General features: G+C 41.2%; 1 pseudogene; it reads right to left on the reverse strand.

The window, feature by feature from the left end:
* Positions 1-10770, reverse strand: part of LOC102762129 — a 73218-nt pseudogene that overhangs the window by 12853 nt on the left and 49595 nt on the right.

Genomic DNA, 10770 nt, shown 5'->3' on the forward strand with positions numbered 1-10770 from the left:
GATGCTAACAGGCATATAAAAAGATGTTCAACATCACTAATTACTAGGAAAATGCAAGTAAAAACCGCAATGAAATATCACTTCACACCTCTCAGAATTGTTATAAAAAAAGACAAGAAATATAAGTGTTGGAGAGGATGCAGAGGAAAGGAAACCCTCATTCACTATTGGTGGGATTGTAAATTGGTGCAGCCACTAGGGAAAACAGTATGGAAATTCCTAAAAACCAAAAATAGAAATAAAAATACAAGCAATTCCACTTCTAGGTATTTATCCAAAGAATATAGAAAACACTAATTCAAAACAATATGTGGTCCCTTATATTCACGCTATTATTTACAATAGCCAAGATAGGGAAACAACTGAAGTGACCATTGACAGATGAATAAAGAAGATGTGACCTACACACACACACACACGTGTATATCCATATATACACAAACACAATGGGATACTCCTAAGCCATAAAAAATAGGAAATACTTCCATTGCTACAACATGGATGGGATAAGTCAAATGGAAAAGGACAAAAGCTGTATGATTTCACTCATGTGGAATATTTTTTAAAAGTAACAAATGAACTAACAAAAAAACAAATCTCATAGTTACAGACAACAGAATGTTACCAGAGGAGAAGAGAGGCGTAGGGAGAAGGCAAGAATGGGTAAAGGAAATCAAATATATGGTAACAGATGGAAATTAGACTTTTGGTGGTGAGTATGCAACATAATCTACAGATATCAAATTATAATGCTATACATCTGAAATTTATGTTATTAACATTACCTCAATGAAAACATTTCAACAAAAGGAAGATTACCAGCAGTGCAGTGCAATCCTTTTAATTCAAGGAACTGAGACACAAGGGCAAGAAATTTATCTAAGGCCAGATTCAAAATTGTAAAGTGGTCATACAGTTTTCATGATGCTCTCCAGCCTTTCAGTTCATATCCTTAACAAGGAAGCAGGGACTCTTCCTTTATTAATGTGATTGATAGATTTCTTGAAAATAATGTTTGAAAGCCTGGGCAGTGATTGCCATGCATTTTCATCTTGTCACTCTTTTCCTAAGTATAGTACTTGAATGTCAGGGATATTTTTGTTGGCAGGATGAACATTTATAGAATAGAGAATTGAGCCCCTGGAACTTCAGACTCCTTCGTGGGTTTTGTCCCTATTCCTTCAAGGCTGCTGCTATAAGGATAATCTGAGTATTATACTCTAGTATAATAGCCTATGCCATGGGTATATGAAAGAACTATGGACAGTGGGAGAGTCAACAAGGAAACCAACGTTTTACAGTAGAGGTGGGGTTAAATAGGACTGCAAGAGAAGGTGAACAGTCAACTTGACTTGGAGATTTACATCGTGGGAAATGCTTGAGTTGAGAATTGAAGAAGGAGTAGACAGTAGACATTTATCAAGTGGGGAGGGCATTCTAGGGAACAGCATGTACAAGTGCTCAGTGTTTTTAAAATAATTGGTATGACCAGGCAAATGTCTATTTTCTGCCCTGGGATTGGCAGGAGTTGAGTGGAAGGTAAGCAGGAACCAAATCACAGAAGGCCTATTCCCTGTTATAAACTACGTCTCTGCCTCCAATCTTGTCTCAAGTTGCTGTAATTGTCTAGATGAGTGATGAGGGCCTAAACTATGGAACGAGACATGATAGATTTGAGAGATTTACAGATTGAAACGACGCCAGCTGAAACTTTTCCAGGGTCCAAGTTCTGTGGAGCCTCAAACTAATTGGGAGACAACTGGCAGCCAAGAGATGGGGAAATTGGTAGTTATCCAGTTTCTTGTCTGATTCAAGGTTCCCTGATTTATTTGAGATCCATATCCCAGGCACTTTTGCAGGGACAAAAAGGCATGAAGGCCCACTGTTAATACTTGTGATTCTGAATTTCTTTTCAGCACAGTGCCAGAGCAGTCAAAACTTATGAACCTTAAACCTGAGTAAGTAATGGGTTAAGAATAGAGTTCAAAGCATGAATCCTGGTTCTTACTAATGTAAAAGGTTGCTAGCAATTCATTTCTAATGCAAAGACACACATACATGATCTCTATTTTGATGGTACTATATCACAATAATTGAGATATATTGAGCTAATCTTTTTGCTTTTGTTTCAAAGGCAAATAGTGTAGTGGCACATTAATACCATCCTCACTCCTAAAATTCTCCCCTGCCTTTTTTCACTGTAACTTCACTAATATGACAGTTTGAACTGTCCATACCAACAGATCCATGGCTAATCAATTTCAAAGATTGTCTACATAAATGACATTCAACTTAAAAACAAAATGGCCTACTTGCCCCTGTAATCAGAAAATAAACTCAATGGAGGATATTGGGAAGCTCATGAAATTATCAGGAGCAGAAGAATTGGGCTCAGAAAATGTGTAAATAAAGGCAGAGCTTAAAAAACTCATCACATATTATGTCATGTACAATAGGTCAGGCAGAGAAAGAAAAATACCATACAATTTCACTTATATGTGGACTCTAAACAACAAAATAAATGAATAAACAAAATGTAGTAGTGGATAATAGAAAGGTCTTAGAGATTAAAGAAAGTTAATATTGCAGCAGCTTCTTACATAGAGAAATCAGCCCTCTGAAATGTGTTCTTATATAATCAAATTTATAAGCTGTACCTAAATTTGTTCTCTTTGCCAGCTAGCTTAGCTGCAGAGGTGTTAGGTGCCAATATGCTCTCAATACCCATAAAAACAATCCTATATAATAAAGAGGTAATATGCAAGTTGACCATCACTCCAACACCAGATGGCTGCCACAAGATAGCTAGCAGGGGAGGGCCATTGGGGGGAACCCAGGCCTGCAGGGGAGGACAGTTGGGGGGACCCAGGCCTGCAGGAGAGGGAAGTTGGGGGTGACCAGGTCAGCAGGGAAGGGGAGTTAGGGGCAATCAGGCCGGCAGGGGAGCACTTAGGTGTCGATCAGGCTGGCAGGGGACTGGTTAGGGGTGATCAGGCTGGCAGGCAGGTGAGCAGTTGGGAGCCAGCAGTTCTGGATTGTAAGAGGGATGTCCGACTGCCCAGTTAGGCCCTATCCTAACCAGGTAGTCGGACATCCCTCGAGGGGTCCCAGATTGGAGAGGGTGGAGGCTGGGCCGAGGGACACCCCCTCACCCCCATGCACAAATTTCACGCACCGGGCCTCTAGTTTTACAGAAACAGCTTGGCTCTATAGCTAGCAGCTATAGTGACGACTTCACAAATCAGCAGGCAATGTCCTGCAACTACAAAAATCTTTAAAGAAAACATAGGTTGTAGGCTCCTTGATAATAACCTTGGTAATGATTTTTTAATCTGACGAGCAAAGTCAACAAAAGCAAAAATAAACCAGTGGAACTACATCAAGCTTTCTACACAGCAAAGGAAATCGTCAACCAAATGAAATGGCAATCTATTAAATGGGAGACAGATTTACAAAGCATATATCTGATAAGGGGCTAATATCCAACATATACAGTGGGGCCTTGACTTACAAGTTTAATTCATTCCATGACGGAGCTCGTAACTCAAATTACTCGTATGTCAAATCATAAAGTGAACGAGTGAGACATGTGATGCTCGGCTGATGTTGTGGCGTTCACTGTGATGTTCGCTGTGCCAACTAGTGGTGGGGTATCTGAAGCTGGCTCGTAACCCGAATTTTAGCTCACAACTCAAAGCAAAAAATCGGCCGAGAGACGGCTCGTATCTTGAAAAACTCGTTAGTCGGGACACTCATAAGTCAAGGCCCCACTGTATAAGAAACTCATTCAACTTAAAAAAAACCTGATTGAAAAATGGGCAGAGGATCTGAATAGAAATTTTTCCAAGGAAGACATACAGATGACCAACAGGTCCATAAAAAGATGTTCAACATTACTATTCATCAGGGAAATGCAAATCAAAACCACAATGAGATATCACCCATACCTACTAGAATGGCTATTACAAAAAAGACAAATGTTCGCAAGGATGTGGAGAAAAGGGAACCCTCATGCACTGTTAGTGGGAATATAACTTGGTACAGACACTGTGGAAAATAGTAGGGAGATTCCTCAAAAAATTAAACATGGAACTACCATCTGATCCAGCAATTCTACTTCTAGGAACTTACCACAGAAAACAAAAACACTAATATGAAAGGATAAATATGTGCCAATCTTTACTTCAGCATTATTTACAACAATAAGATTTGGAAATAACCTAAATGTCCATCAATGGATGACTGGATAAAGAAAACACACAATGGACTATTATTCAGCCATAAAAGAATAATGACATCTTGCCATTTGCAACAACATGGATGGACCTTGAAGGAATTATGCTAAGTGAAATAAGTGAAGAAAGAAAGAAAAAAGATAAATACCATATGATCTTATATGTGAATTCTAAAACGGACAAACAACTCCATCCCCTAAACAAACACAAAAACCCAAACTCATGGATATAGAGAACAGGTTGGTGGTTGCCTGATGTGACCTGTGGAGGGTGGGCAAGAAATGGGTAGAGTGGGTAAAGGTAAACATTTTAGTTATAAAATAAATGAGTCATAATGTAATGTATAATTGATAATAGTATAATTGATGAAAGTAGCTAGGAGAGTGGATCTTGAAGGTTCTCATTACAAGAAAAAATTTAAAGTATATATGGTGACAGATGTTAACTAGACTACTGTGGTGATCATTTCACAATATATACAAATATCAAGTCATTATGTTATACACCCGAGACTAATATGTTAATTATATCTCAATTAAAAAAATATGTGTTGTGGCTTTAGGCCTCATACCTGGAAGCTGACTCTAGAGTTTTCTTTCATCAATTCTATAAACCATTTGATACTCTTTTAAGTCCCTTTCTTATGTCCCTCAATGAGAAGAAATAGGCTCACTTGTCTGTACTTGAACTCTGAATGGATACACAATATTACTGTTGGACTGAGATAACACTTTCTTTTAATTTTCACACCCCAAACCCCTAAATGTTGCTGTAGTGAAAGCATTTAACTTCACTACTACTGGTGACTGTGTTGGAATTTGAGGGAAGGCCCTATGAATACTAACCACACTTCTTTACCTGGGTTCAGAACAGATACAGATTGGGTGATAGAGGTAAGAGTTGGTGGCATGAAGATCAAAAGACATCCCCCCCCTTTTTTTCTAGCTGATAAAACTGTTGGGAGAAATATAATTTTGATTTTTGGTAAAAAAGACTTATAAACACTGTACCCCAAATTGAATTTACCCACTCATCATAGGCAGAGCTGGGTACACTGCCAGTTCTATCCAACAAGGTCCCACCCCTGAATCTGGAGCATCTGAGCACAGTATCTCAAAGGACTACTAGTATGTTCTAATACCACCCTTCAGAAATTGGTTTAAATCAGAACCCCAAACTTGTTAGATTGGGTGGGCTCAGCAATGATCCATTGTCAAATGGAATGGTCCATGCAGGATCAAGCATGAGCAGGGCTGGAAGACAAAGCAGCAGGTAGCCCAGACCCCCAGGTCATTTGTCACTGTTGCACTTGTGCGTTTCACTCAGGCACATCTAGGACAATATTGGGGTCCTTCTGACCATATGATGGAGTGGGAGAAAAATGATGTCAATCCTTGGGAGAGTTCCGGCTGCCCGAAACCGCTCCATGTGGTGGCATGAAGACACGGCCTACCAGTGCAACAAGGAATGTGCTGATGAAGGGGGAGCATAGCATCACTGAGAAGTCCTGTGGTGCTGCTCTCTGTAGGCCAGAGCTGATAGTAGAAGGTGCCGGTAAGGCCTGGGACTACTGAGAGCAAAGGGGATCATCAGAATCTGAAACAGAAGCAGGTGATAGGTGAACCATCAGAAGCCAAGTGCGCACAATCTTTATAATCAGCAGCATGATCAGAGTGGCAGTCGAGTTTGCATTCTGGCCCAGAGAGAGCCGAACCAGAAGGACATCCTGTGGAATGTTACGTGGGCCCACTGTGTAGATAACATCGTGGAAATCTGACTAGATGAGCAAAAAAGTGGCTAATACGTGGGAGGCCTTGGTAAGACACATGCATGTGGGTGAGGGTAAGAGATAAACCGAAGATTTGGTGTTCTATTTTATCGATAACATGTTTAGGGCGTCAGTGGTACTGGGTGTTCCAGCATGCCCATTTCCCTTAGCTTCTGTATTCCTTCTCTACTCTCTGGCTGAGCAACTCGGGCTTTTTTTTTTTTTTTGTCACTGAACATCACCCATCACCTTTTCTTAAAATTTATTTTTCAATTACAGTTTACATTTAATATTATTTTGTATTCGCTCTGGTGAACAGCATAGTGGTTAGACAATCAGATACTTTATAAAGTGGCCCTCTCAATATATCATACATAGTTATTACAATATTATTGACTATATTCCCTCTGCTGTACTATACATCTTCATGACTATTTTGTATCTACCAACTTGTAGTTCTTTAATTTTTTCACCTTTTCCACCCATCCCTCCCAAGCCCCTCTTCTCTGGCATCACCTTTTATAGGCTTCTAATTGCCTTCTCAGCAGCAAGTCTGCTCCATCCCCTGGGGTCCTTGCCAGTATATTAAACTCAGTGTCTCAAAAAAAAAAAATGCCCTGAAGTAAATGAATTCTTGGTTTTCTAGGCTTATATTTCAGCCCCACTTGATTAGGCGCCCTCAAAATTCAAACCCAAGTGTACTCCCCTAACTTCTGGTGGTACTTGCTAGCTAATTCTTGCAACAGGTTTACAGTTTTTCCTTCCTTGCCAGGCCCAGAGCATCCACTGGATTATGCTGAGATTTAACTCTAGTCACCAGCCTAGAAACCAGGAAAGGAAGTGAGACGTAGTGCCAGATGGGTTTGGGGGCAGCTGTTTTCTGGTGGAGGAGCGACCTCTGCAGCATCTTCCACCACAGGGATGATGCTGGCTCTTCCTAGGAAAGGTGGACAGCCTCTGTTAACCCAGAGGGTCTGGTGGAGTTAACATCTTTGTGGGCATCCATCAAGATGTCCAGATCCCGTGCTTTAAGGTCCCAGGTTTTCCCGGCTAGGCCCTGACCTTTGCATAACGAAAATACCTTGGCTGTGCAGTCCAGTGTCTCTGGAGCTCTATGACTCGTCTGCAGACTTGCTCAGCTGTGCCTGCCCTTCTACTGCCCGAGATCCAGGCCTCTTTGTAGGCAACCACAGAAGCTGTAAGACTCATATTTGCCCACAAACTGCTGATTAATGGTCCTCAGCCTCTCTCCTCCCCCTACACAGCATCAAGTACAGCTCTGCAGTAAGGAATCAACTCTACTGTCTTTGTAGGCTTGCTCCCTCTGTATTTTTCAAAAGGCTGCTTCACTGCATTGCAGCATTTCCCTCTACCGCGGCTTTCCCAGGCTTCTTTTGGTGAAATCTTTACCAACGAAGCCAGCATCTTGTGACATTCTATTTGTGCCCCATCTACCAGGATGGGGTTTTCTTCGCCCATTAGATTTAGAGTGGGCAATGGGTGAGCCCGTTCTGAATTTATTAGAGAAAATGCCTATCAGAACATGGAGCGGGAGCCAGGTGAGGCCGACAGGCCATCAGGCTGAGATGCATGTCCCTTAAGGTTGCATGGACTCTTGTACTGAGTGCAGTTCTAAGAGTTTGGCAAGGCCACCACAGAATCTTTAGCCACTTTACTTCTCTGCTTGTCCTGCCTGAGGGTGTGTGGATGGCCAAGGGCAAGAGGACAGCTGCACATGGACTTGGCTTTGGGGGGGGGGGGTTACAATTCTATGCCCATGTATTTTGAGAGCAAATTAACCTGGTTGTGGAATTCATCAGACAGTGGGGGTTGCTTTTAATCTGGCATCTGGCATCTCTTGAAATCTAGTGACCTGTTTGGGATTTAATCAGGCAGTAACAACATGTTGATAAAAATTACATCCCGGGTTATTGTTTTATATTACATAACTTGAAACATTAAAGTGATTCCAGATAAATTAAAGATGAGCAGCATTCTCTTTGGGATGAACTGTATTAATCATATGTATTTTATAATTATTGTTTATTTAATCATCAAGCCCTGAGGGTAAGTTAAAGATTTTAATTTTCTGGGAAATGTATGCCAAAACATGAAATCATGAACACTGCTATAAAAGGCAAAGGATGTGTAAAATGATGGTGCTATCATAGCTGAGTAGCTCATAAATAATATTTGTATGATTTTTGCAGGCTGGTTGCCAATAATTATGTCAGTTATTACTGCTAAGGAAATATCTCATTCCAAGATATTGAACTTAGACCTTCATGCAGAAAAATCTATAAATTTCATTATAAATATATAGGATTTTAATATCAGTAATCAAATTGTATAGACATGGGATAGCTTTGGAAGAATACCCTCCTGTAGGGTTGGGGGGTGAGGGATGGGGTGGGATCATGGTATCAAGACCATGAAGCTGATTGATACTGTTCATTCTTGCATTAGAAGATTGTGATCAAAATCAAAGCTTTAAATCATAGTTGGTGTAATCATAACTTTAAAGTCACATACTATTTTGATACTATGACATATTTACTGTGGGAAATATCACCTCGGATTTACATGAACATATTTACATATGACACGTTCTGTTTTGTTGAAATCCTGACCCATATCTAGAAGATCCTTGGATAACAACTGGACCAAAGCCAATGTGGAATGACCTTGGTTTAAGGAAATATACCAACGTACCACTAACGCCACAAGACCTCACCACAGTAATCCTATAAGATCACACCACGAGTCCTGAGGATTAGGGAATGACATTTCCACATTAACTCTGGGGTAAGAAATGAGATGTGTTTTTGGACGAGGGACGGTGAGGAGGTTGGAGTAGTTTTGCTGGTGGGGTGAGCTCTACATGGAAAAAGACAGGAATGAGAGGGAACACCCAGTCTCCTCTTGGTGGCGACAGTGGCATTGTAGAACTACCTCTTCCCGAGCAGCTGAGATCCTCTAGGATGGGCCTCCAAATTCAAGGGGGAAGGTCTGAGTTCTGGCCCTGCTACTGAGTGGCAAGATTAACATTTTGGACATGTAGTTATCAGCCTTGCCTTCCTGAATTTGAGATGGGGACATGAATGAGGTCACCACTAGGAAGCACTCTGCTCAGCAGTGACAAGTGATGAGTCCATCAGGATCAGTAATGGAAGGAAGCAACTTGCAATGGCCAGGTGAAGAGGTTGGAGTGGGAAAATCTGAGATAGTCAATACAGGGTACACAAATAGCTAGAAGGCAAGTGTCCTCTCCCCTGCCTTTTTTTTTTTTTTTTTTTTTTACAAAAATGCCTGTGGGAACTAGGTCAGTAACTTGGCATTTAAAGGAAGTGTAACAATAGCTGTAAGCTGGGGACCTCAGTGGATTACCCTGTATCAGCCTGAAGTTCAGTAACTTCATGGGCTGGCAGAGAAAGCTTTATTAAAAAAAAAAAAGCATGTGTGTGTCGGAGGTGGGGGTGTGGGGGTGGGGGAGGGCTTCACTTAGTTCCAGAAGTTCCATGGACTATCTCCTTTTGGGCAGCCCAGAGCAGGATGTTTTAGCCTTCTGGGTCTGGGGTCTCCTCCCCCATCTCAGAAACAACCCCCTCAGTGCTAGATAAACCATGCCCTCCCACTAAAGCCTAAATCTGTGACCTTTATTGAAATAAGGCTCTCAGTTCCTGATAGGCAAAGTACCGGAAGAGTCAATTACTATACTCTTATCAATAACTGTTACTCAAAGGACACACAGCCTTTCCTAGCAGGCGACTTTGTCAGAAAATTTTCATGAGGAACTTTGTAGAGCAAGAGCTGAGGGATGTAGTGGGCAGTGTCTTCCATGTTCCTGGAACAAAGGGAATGATGGATTTCATTAGCCAGTGTTTCTCTAAGCATCCCTTGATGAAAGTGGAAGGCGCAACACCAAAACAACACAGCAAATGTGATTATGTGTGAGGCCAAGAAAATATCACCCGAGTACATGAGGGTCCTGCTCAAACTGAGGATGGAATGTGGAATAACGAGATCTGGATGTGCTATACGACCTCCAGTCAATTTTTCATAAACATCACTTCTTTCAATTAGTCTTTTGGAAAGAGGCAGCAGACATCTGAAATTAACCTCTGGTACGGGTATAGAGAATTGTTTTGCTTGTTTATCCATTACTTAAGAGATAAGTTAGTATGGGGTAAAGTTAATACTCAACATTACAATAATTAAGCAGATTAACCAAGGCCTCTGATCCAGATGAATTTCCATCTCTCTTTTGTTCACAGTAGCTTTGGAGGCTCAATAGGCAAAGCTAGACGTTTTTAATGTCCCAAATAAACTAAGTACTCAACTATAGGTTGGAACAACTCCATGCATTTAGACTTTTAGGCTACAGGTTCTTTTTACCCAGTTCTAGAAACCTACCTCTAGCAGTTACTTTAAATTTTTGAAGGCCTGCTTGGTTTCAGGGTCTATACTTTCGGTATCCAGATATTTTTGGCCAGAGATCTTTTCCCCTTTGTGATCCTGAGGAAATTCCTGAAGCAAAGCTGGTGACTCCTTAAGTCCTGGCAAATGTTGCAGACAAGATCTAGCTCCAATCAAGGGGATCCTGTGTACCAGTAGAGTCTGGGAATGAGGAATGGGAGGGGAGAAGATCTCTAGGGTCAGCTGGCTTAGACTTAGACTAGAAAGGGTAGTTAGCATGCTTGGTCTCAGCTGCTTAGCTTTGATACATGTCATGTGGCCAGTTTCTCTTTTGGGAAACTAGGCTCTTTA

The sequence above is a fragment of the Myotis davidii genome, unplaced genomic scaffold, assembly GCF_000327345.1.
Source record: "Myotis davidii unplaced genomic scaffold, ASM32734v1 scaffold794, whole genome shotgun sequence".
In the NCBI taxonomy this organism is placed as follows: Eukaryota; Metazoa; Chordata; class Mammalia; order Chiroptera; family Vespertilionidae; genus Myotis; species Myotis davidii.